Genomic DNA, 10,625 nt, shown 5'->3' with positions numbered 1-10,625 from the left:
ATGATCTAATTCAAGAAAGTGTTACTAAAAAAGCTAGGTGTTGCAAGAGTAAGGGATCCAGTAGATTCTAGCACATTTCTGCCTCGATGTCTTAAGAGGCTTGGTTGAGCTTTTAAGTGAGATCACTTCTGCTGAAGTGAAGTGCAAAAAGAGCAGAAACACGGACCTCTACAAAATTAGCCAGTGTGTTTATTCACAATTAACATTACCTGGGAAGGTGTCCCTGTTTGGTGGGGAACAACAGCTTCTTGACTTCATTTGCCCCATTCTTTAAGACCTTTAGTATAATAAACACATTGAATCGCAAAGTGAAAACACTGCTGTAAATGATATGATTCTGTTGGCCTTTTCCAGTTATGCCTGGGCTGTGCAGATCTGTGTTATCTATATTACCCTATTGGATATTTCTTACTAATTAGAAAATTAAACAGCTTTATGAGGTTCCTTTTAATGGAAGGCAGCAGCCCTAGAAAATAATATACACACACGCACATATATGTGTGTGTATAACCCCTCCTATTATTAATGAAACAGCTGGTTGGAAAACTTTATTCATATATCAGCCTTACCTGCAGAACCACCTTCCTGACAGGAGGAATTTAGGCCGTGTCATGTGTTCCACCAAAGTTACCTCAGCTGGGAAGCTACAATCCAGCTGTAGTTGTGGGCTGTTTACATTTTTCTGGTAGAAATTGCCTTAAGGGCAACAAATAAATTAATCACAGGAGGTGATCAGAAGATACTGAGGTTTTGGTTTTACTGCTATGGGTTTATGTTTGAAAGGTACAGAACTAAAATAAAAGCATGTTATCTTCATAATCAGTTATTTGAGAGCCACAGTTATTCTGTGAGTTAACTTTTGTAGGAGGGGATTCACTGGTAGGGTTTTTTTGCCATCTGTGATCTCACTTTTACAGCCTGAATGCAGTTCAATTTGTATCATCTTCAAAGTAGGTGCCTGCCACTTGGAAACACTTCACAATTACGAGTTTCATTGAATTAGTCTTTTGGCATTTTTAAATGCCTTATGATATTTTTAGGTCTGGAGTGTAGGTGTTCCCTCTGAAAGGGCAGAAACATGCCTGGGAAAAGCATCAAGGGGCTTTGAGACACTGGAGACACTACATTTTCTTAAAAAATGTAGTGAAACTTGTAGCAGGGCATAGAAACTTGCTTGATGACACAGGGAACAAAGCTTTCTTGCACCCTGGGAGTGTTTTCACTTTTCACAAACTAGGCTTTTTGCTAAAAACACAAGTCAAAAGTATTTCTTTGGCTTCTGCCCTTTTACCCTAAACAGGAGAAACTGTATAATAAAAACAGCCATACTTCTCAGGAATTGATTAGCAGATGAGCTTTAAGCAGTCTGGCAAAACAAACAAGTAAATACCAACACACACACACACAAAGTGTAATTACCATCTCAGCAGATCCAGCTCAGGGTAATAGTAAATATTTATCTGATTTCCTTCACTGTCTTTTTAGGATTGGTTCAGAGTTTCCACTTTAGTGAATATTGCAGGCTTTCCTTTCAAAATCAAGTGATGAAGAAGAAAGTTACTATTTCTTCCCTGATTTTGGCAGTTCAGCTGTAAAAGGCTCTCTCCCAAGTGCGGTAACTTTGCTCCAGTTGTAATGGGGATGGCAGGCAGGCTCCTTTAGGTGTTTACAGGTGCCAAGTGCTAGGAGACGAGAATATAAACAGGGTTTTCTTTTGTAGGGCCAGCCACCTGTGGCAGTTAAGCTTCTGTTCTTTGCCTGTCAATATTTGTTTCCTAGCTTATTAAGTTTCCCTTGTTTCTTTAGTGCTGTTTTGCTACAAGGTTTTTATAGCTGAGAGATGGATGTTGTTCTAACAAATAGGTTACTAAATTTGTTTCCAGGTTATTGTTATTTCTGTGTGTGTCTGTTGTGCCAGCTGGGCAGAAAGCTCTTGATGTGGTTCTGCTCTCGTATGCAGGCAACAGTGTTGTCTCCTCTTGAAGGAGTTTGTGTGTTTTCCTCACTGAGGCTGTAATTCAAGCAAGCATTTTGTGAGTGAGCTAAATCATGCCTGCTTTGCATGAGCAGGGTTCCAGATGAGTGCGAACACAAGTTTTCTGTAGATGAACAACTTTTGGTTCAAGTGCTGAGGCAGATAATTATTTTTCTTTACTGCTGCTCTAATTGAGCCACTCATCGTCACTGGATCTGGTTTAATTCTGTTACTACTCTCCTGACTATGTACAGCTTTTTCACCTGCGTATTTCATTACAGCTTGCTTCTGCATTCTGCGTTGTTTTGGCCTCTGACTTTTTGGTATTTCATTTTCTTCTTAAATTGCTAACTTGATCTGTTTGTGTTTGATGCATTTTTCACTCCTGACTCTCTGCCAACTTCCATGCATTTTCCTGTGTTGGAGCTCTTTCCTGTTCCAGGCCATTGTGCTGTTCTCATTCAGATTACTTCTAAAGATTAGCTTCCTGATACCAGGAATGCTCCATTTGTAATTTTTTTTATGTTTCTGTATGTTTTTGATGTTCAGTTGTACTCTATACTGTGCATTGCAACATAATCATGGCAGCAGTGTGTCTCAGAAAATGAAAAATGAACATAAAAAAGAGCAGGTCTAAAGAAGGGAGTGTTTTCCTTCTTAGAGGGACATTATGAGGGAGATATCACCACCTCTCCAGTTCTCCTATATGTTGCCAATATTATTAAAGACCATTTTAAAAACTGCACATTTGGGTCAAGATTCCAATTCTTTCTGTCCCTGCCGGTATTTTTGCAGAGCTGGAATTGCCACATGATGGCAATGTTGCACACCAGAGGTGTATCACATTTTATGCTCGTAAGCCGAGGCAATGGCTTGAACTCTGTTTCAGCGTGTTTAGAGGGATGCCACTAGACAGACCTAAAATTTTACAGCTCTCTCTAAAACTTGCCTTTTTGGTTTTTTTGTTTGTTTCTTTCTTTCTTTGGTGTTTTGGCCTGATCAAAACCCAGCAAATATTCCGTCTTCTCCATTAATAGTGTCGCATCCTTACAGCATGGGAGTCAAATCCCAAACTACCTGGTTTGATGGATTAATTGGAACAGTGTTCCCACAACCTGAGCTCGTTTCTGTGTGTGCTGCACCTGCCTTTGACTTCTTTGCCAGCCCTGTCCCCTGAGTCTGCTGGGGCTCGCAGTGACAAGGGCTGCGCTCTGCCCCTGCGGGCTCCGTCCTTCCCGCCCGTCCGAATCCTCTGCCAGCTGACGAGCAGAGAGGGCCCGGGAGCAGAATCCCAATGAATCTGTGAATGTAAATGGCAGAGGCTTCTCATTTGCCACCTATGTCAGTCCGATAACTGATCATTTTGGGGGTGCAAAGAGGAAGGATGTTTACAAAAAGTGCAAGTCGAGCAAAATGGAAGAAAGCTAACCACTCATTGTGTTCTCAGAATGGACCCATTTCTGGTCTATGACAAAGCAGAAAGTTGGGTTTTTCTTCCTTTTTTTGCATGATTTTTCTAAAGTAGAAAAGAAGGTGCAAACGTGTTACACAGGATCTCTCAAATGGATGTACACATGTACGTATGGATGTGTGCGTATGTATGCATGTGTGTGTATTAAGCAGCTAATGGGAGCACTCATCATTAAGCTCTTCTGTGGAAAAAATTTGTTCTCATGCACAATTTTATTTAGTAATGCTGAACAGCTTGGTAACATTTGTCACCTTCAAAATAGTTTATAAATCTGACCAAGTGGTTAAAATATGGACTGGTCTAAATGGTTCTTTTCCTGGTATTTCTGCTGCTTAGTGTCACTTAGAACCTATATAGGGGAAATTGTTAAAGTGGCTTCTGACTTTCAGGGTTCCTAATTTGTCACAGTGATCCTGATGCATCTGCAGAGGTAGTAAATTCTGCAGACTCTAGCTGAATTGAATAGTTTATATGAGCCTGAAATTTGGAATTCAGATGGTTTCAGGTTGGGAGATAAAAAAATGAAGGTACTTAAAATTACTTCGTCCTTTTGGTAATTTTTGTCTTGATTTCAGTGTTTGCAGTCCTGACCGGGGGGAGGAAGGATTTTACCCAATCAGGTACCCAGTTTGGTTCTGTAGTTTGTTATAAGGTGACTTTCCTAACGCTTGTCCCCAGTACCTCCTATTGGCACTAATCAGTTGTAAAGTGGTTTGGGATCTTGACAGCAGTGCTGTGTGGTGATGTATAGCTCATCCTGTTTCATTTTCTTTATCCTTTAAACACAACACACCAATCCAAATAGTCAATGCCCTGGTATAGAAGCAAGATATCCAAACTGTTCTTCTGCTTTGTCTGACTGTCCCATGTTTTTGAGCAGAAAGCTTGCCTGTATCTTCTCTGATATTAATAGTTTTCAATGCCCAGCCTTTCTTGAGCCCATAGGCTGTTCCACATCCTCAGAAGAAATTATTGATCTTAAATATGCTGTATGGACCTACGGGTAGGTCTTTTAACACTTGTTGTTATGAAAAATACCATTTTCATCTATCAATTTAATTGCATGAAAATGTCATCCTGATAAAGAAGAACGTGTCTAATGGATATGATTAGGAACTCAAAACACGTGTTAAGGAATGAAACAGATCCATGTTTCCCCCAGTTATATTTCATATTATAATTATATCCCTGTCCCTCCCAACTATATTTGGAGAGGACAGGGATATAATAATATTTTTAAGAAATTGTTTCACTTATTACTAAGATGCAGACATCTTTGGGGCAGAGGGCACTAGCTGTTTAATAGTGCTCCACAACAAGGTATGAATGTTCACAGGAGGAACTGGAGAGGAATGCTTTATCCAGTTAAAACCACAGGGGAAACTTATGTGGTCAGTACATAATTACTCAGGTTGGAAGTTAGCCAGGATACAAGCCATATGTTCTGCTCCTAGGGAAAAAAGGTATAATGAACAGGCCTGTGCATTTTTTTATCCAAATATTAGCCAAAACTCTTCAGGCTAAAAAACATACAGAAATTCTGATCCATCCCAATGTGGCCAGTTTGGAACTGATACTGGTTTTACTGATTAAAACTTGGGATACTGAAATTTCTTAAGATGTCTTCTGGAAGTTGTGTGCATTGATTAGGCAGAAGCTATTTTTTCTGACGTGTGATTATATGGAAGTATGATGAATTTTTTTATTCCCCGAACTGAAATGTAATCTACTTCCATAGTCTAGTACAAGTGTAGTTCTGTTTATGTGAGGGGATCTGGTGCTTCCCCGCAAAGTGCTGCACTCTGTACAAGAATGGTTCCTTTTTTTACTGCTGAAATATGAGTGTTGAAATTCTGTTGCGTTTCTTAGTACGGCTTGGTTCAAAATAATCTCTGTTGGAAAGCATTTTACACATGACTTCATTCAGTAAGAAGTTTATCTGAGTTCAAAGTACAGAGGAATCACATGGTCCTTAAACAGACAGACTTGACATTCTTGTGCAGTCCTAAGATTTTAAAAATAAGAAATGAAGGAAGAAGCAGAATACTCTCCAAAACTGCTAATAACCACATCCACACAGACAATTTAAACCTGAGCTGTTGTGGAATAACTTGCCCCCACACTCAACAATCTCAAGTTCAGTTAACACATGAGTTTGAGATATCTAGTACTGTGGGAATGCTGGCTCACAGCTCCAGAGTGCAGCCCTGGTATTTTGCATTCTGCCACCAGGCCATAAAGATTAGCGAGGATTTAGGTCCTGAGTTTGGAGCGTTTCCTGCTCAAGCTTGTGTGAAAGTCAGACCTTCACAAAACTGTTCCACCAAACTTTCCTCACCTGTCTTGTCCAGCCTCAAAGGGATTTAAATTATCATCTCCCTTCCAGAGATTTTTGCAGGGCTCCACTACTTTTTTTTGTTTGTTTCCCTTTCTCTATCTTTATGTCTAAAAATAAGTATTTTTCCCTTTGTCTAGTAAGAGTGGAATTTAAAAACACAAAGTTTGGTTAGTTTCAAATCTTCTATCCAATGAGAAATTTATGATGCCTCTGATAATGAACAGCGTCATGAACAGCAGCTTGCCTTCCACTTCCTTTACATTGGCATGTAGGTCAGCTAATGGTGATCATGAAAATTAAAGGCAGAGCATTCTGCTATACTCAAACTATCTGTAATCTTGGAGAACTCGATATGAAACTGCGTTTGATGGGCAGCAGGCCTCCTGAAGTCTGTAAGGTACTATGTAGTTGTGTGCTTTACGCCTGTCTTATTTATCCCCACCTACTTGCCTGAAAATTACTGCTGGTGGCTTTTTTTGGCATCAGTTATAATCTCACCCCTAATACCACCTCTGAACCGTTCCTCTCTCTAGCAGCCTCTCAGCTGCCTGTTAGCTAGGCAGGAAAGGGGGCTGACCACAACGAGTTTCAAACCATGTGGGTCGTGATCAGCTGGTGGGCAGCTAGCTGAGCAGGTAGCAGACAAGTTACGCTGCCAAATTTTTCTTAGTGGGGACACTTTTTTCTGTCTCTATTTGTCTGCTGATTTTCCAGAAGTTAGTACAAACCCAGCATGTTGGTGACCTCTGTTCATTTCTCAGCTAGGTTTGATGGGTTCAAGTGAGTCAATGAGTTCAGAAATCCCACAGGACAGAGCAGGAAGAGGGCAGAAAGACAGCAGGATTGACATGCTTTTTTTCTTCAGGATTTTAGGCTAATAACCTTACAGAAGCAGTAAAAAAAAAAAAAAGAGGAGAGAAAGGCCTATTTTATATCAGTTGATTCAGAAGGTCTCAGTATGAATTGCCTGAAGTGCTTAAGAAGCTGAAAATATAAAAATAATGGAAACTTTGCTGATTCTTGTTTATTTATTTTGTACTATAGCACTACACAGATCGGCTCACTACAGAATTGTTCTCTATACCAGAAATTCACCTACTACTTTAATGAACTTTAGATGGGGTAAACTTTATGTTGTGGAAGTTAAGTTGAATGTGTTTGAAAATGTAAGCTAGTAAGAGCCAAATGGCATGTCCACAGAGCTGTAATGGTCTGGGACTGTAACATGCAGAGGGCCATTAAGTGATACTGGGTATTTTTGCATTTCAGCTGTCATTTCTATTTTTTCTGTATTAGAAGAATTGAGAATTAGGCCCCCCTCACCTTTGCATCAAGCAGGGAAAAATCTTTTGCATGTTGTGGATAAATCCTGGAGACTGCAACAAAGGGTGGGTGATCTTTTAGCCCATATACTATTAGTTGTAGCAGCTGCAACAGGCAGTGGCATAAATGGCCAAGGAAAACAATTACAGCTAGAAACTGCATGATCTCAAACCAGAAAGACCAGACAGTCTTAACTGACATCTTCAGCACTCCATGTACTTCAGTGTTTGTTCTGTCCAGAATCCATTGCACTAACAATACTGATTTATTACTGTTTTTTATTAGGTAGGTGCTGGTGACCTGGATGTGGCCATTAAATAGAATTTTGCTGTTCTTAATTAGACCAAGATTAGCAAAAAATAGATATGCAATATGCCAGGCTGGCCCATGAGACACTTACACTCTGGTTCATTTCATTTAAATAGTGTATGTAGATCTCTATTCAGCATTACTATAAAACTGTTGAGGTGAATGGCCATAACTGATATTTGTGTGTTTTCTTGTCAGGGAATCATGCTGTTTATTTTGATGGCTTTCACTCATAGACAGATGGCATCTAGAAGAGTCCTTGAAAGATTTTCTGGGCTTGGAGACACAGATTTGAATCTAAGGCCACTTGGCAAGGGGTCATGAAAAATGGGAACCTGAAAACACAAAGTGAACAAATTGTAATCATATTTATTTCAGACGTGGATTTTATTTGCTTGTGAGAATTCTAGACAATGCCCTGATTCTACAAAGTTTAAATTAACAAATGTGAGGTCTCTTGCTAGTGTCACTGGGACTGTAGACATAGATAAAGTTTAGCAAACGTATAAATCTTTGCAGGGTATGGGACTAAAACAGTCACAGCTTCCAAAGATTATATAGTTATTGTATGAGGGAGGGTACTGGCTGCTGAGGGAGATGGTTAACATTGTATGAAACTGGTCACATTGGTACCTGCTGTTACTTGTACAGATATGTTGTTGGAAAAAGATATGTCAACTGGCAGCTATAAATGCCATATTTCTTTGTGTACACCCCAAATAAATTAGGATCTGAGATGTGCACTGGTATCATTGCCAACCTTCAGGATTTCCTGAGGCTGGTATGAAAGTTAAGCACCTTTTACTGAAAGAAAGGGCTTATCTGCCTTCTAACACCAAACCTTTCAAACTTTGAAAAAGTGAAAAGGACTGAGGTTCTACAACAGTAGTCTGGTTTTGTTAGCTGGGTTCCTATCTCAAGGGCTAAATATGAGCATTGCTATCCAAGAGTGAGATCGTCTATACTTTGTATATGTTTGTACCTCTCTCTTTCAGGTAGGACAAAGTTTTTACACTGTATCAGTGAAGTGAGAACATTAAGGTGTCCAAGGTAATTCTGCATTAGTTTGGGTGGCTTATAACCACATATTTCCTCTTCCGCATCACTTATTGTGTTTTGCCATCACTTTTTCCCTTTGTTGTCCTGGTTTCATCTGCAGCAGTGCAAATGATCTGGTAGTCTAAAGCACCAGCATAATTTGCTGCCTTGCTTTACCTCTAAAAGAAAATGCAGTTTTGACTGGTTCAGTGGAGGTCTAACTTGTGAAAGTAACCATTGGTATCACTTTTCTGTTGAAAAGAGGAAACAGTTTATTTCATAACAGTGAGGATACTGAACCTGCTTCTTGTTTTTGCAGACACAGGTGAGGGGAAGGGTGCTGTCTGTGTCAGTGAGGTTTGCATGTGGATGTGGAAGGTGCCTTATCCTGCAGTGTGAAGCCTGGCTCTTGCCACACGCCACCTGCTGCTCTGGGTTTTCCAGTCACCCCTCTCTCTTATGACTTTGTCTTCCTGGCCATGTCGTGCTCCTCTCCAAGGCTTTTGGAGTCCTTTATCTTTTAAAAGAAACCAGTTGTTTTCCAAACAACACTGATCCACAGTATCCTGATGTCATCTTCTGACTTACCTTTCATTCCTCCTCTTTTCAAATATTCTTCCAGTTTCTTCCTGGAATCTAGCAGCAATGCTCAAAAGTCCTTTTCCAGATCAGCAGGGTGACTGTCCTGGGACCTTTCTTGTCCCCTTTTTCGGGGCTCAGTCAAGTGTTTTTGCTCATTACTTCTTCCAGTCCAATGGAAGGAAGGGAAAATTCCTATCTGTATTTGCATTCTGACTTTTACTCTGTTGGCTCTATCTGTAGGCAAGTAATACTGATAGATTTCTTGGGGTTTGGCTCATCCTTTCCTGGACAAGGTATGGTTTACACTGTCTGACACAGGTGAATGATCAGAACCAGACATTCGTGTGCTCAGGTTTCAGGGAACCATGTGGGTATGGTAAATGAGAGAGGTTTGCTTTATTGTCCTGTATAATAATCTCTATAAAGGCTGTGTGTCTTCAGTTTGTGAAGCTCAGAAGATATATATGTCTTTCTTTTGTGCTAGAAAAATACCGTCCTCATGTATGCATTCTCCTAGGGAATATAAAATGAAATTGCAGCAATTGAATCTAATGTGGTTTTCATGAGTTTGCGCACAGCTCTTTAACAGGAGACTGCTGAATAATACGTGTTATTGGCATTCAAGGCAGAGTGGAAACTTAACATGTTAGTTATCAGTATCCTAATTTCTGGCCATGCAGCAAATATTGTGAATAGAGTGTGGATTTCACTGGGCAGAGATTGGTAGTGGTGTTTGTTTGGGTTTGCAGGTTTTTTTGTTTGTTTGCTTGTTCCCCGGTTGTTATTTAAAGATGAATTGCTGAAATTTTGGTTAGTGGTTTGCCAATTTTGGTATATAGTCTGTGTGTTACAGTAGGTTACTCCTGTGCTTACACATGGGAAAGATCTGGCCCTGTTTTGATTATATTCACAGGCTTTGGAAGTGTAACTAACTAGATCATAAAAATGAAAAAAAAAAAAGTATTTCATCGTTAACTGATCAAAAACTCCATCTGTCAGATTGTTTCCAATCAATACCAAAATGAAGGCAAGAATGTTACTTTAAATAAAAAGATTGCAGTTGTCTGGATTGGGCAGAGGTAAAACCACAAAAAATGAAAGACAAATGCTAGCTGGCTTTGCTATATTGTCCATCTTGTATAAAGCAGGAAACTGTTGAGTCAAGAATAAGCTGTAAGTGCCATAGTGTGGGGAAAGCCAGCAGCCTTCCTTCATATTTCATGGTCTTTGCGTAACCTTAAGATACACACCGTCACATCCATTTGAGTGAATTAGTGGATCACATTCATCCTCCTCCTGACACCTGTCTCCTCATTTCAGTAGTTTTCCATGCTCCTCCTACTCACCTCTTCCTGAAATGTGGGTTCTCTCTTCCTCATGGCTTGTAGACTGAGTATTGCTTCTGTTTGACTTTAAAGTTGAGCAGTCTCCTGATTAGCCATATTCAAGGCATGAGAGAGATACTCCAATCTCTTGTGTTGAAATGCAGATTTGTCCCATAGCAGCAAGCGATCTGTAAGGTGAATGGCCAATAAGGAATACTTAAATGTCATAGGCAGGGTGACCAGTTTTTTAGGACAGAAAAAAAG

Source organism: Phalacrocorax aristotelis, chromosome 6, assembly GCF_949628215.1.
Source record: "Phalacrocorax aristotelis chromosome 6, bGulAri2.1, whole genome shotgun sequence".
Lineage (NCBI taxonomy): Eukaryota > Metazoa > Chordata > Aves > Suliformes > Phalacrocoracidae > Phalacrocorax > Phalacrocorax aristotelis.
Note: the sequence above shows the minus strand (reverse complement) of the source record.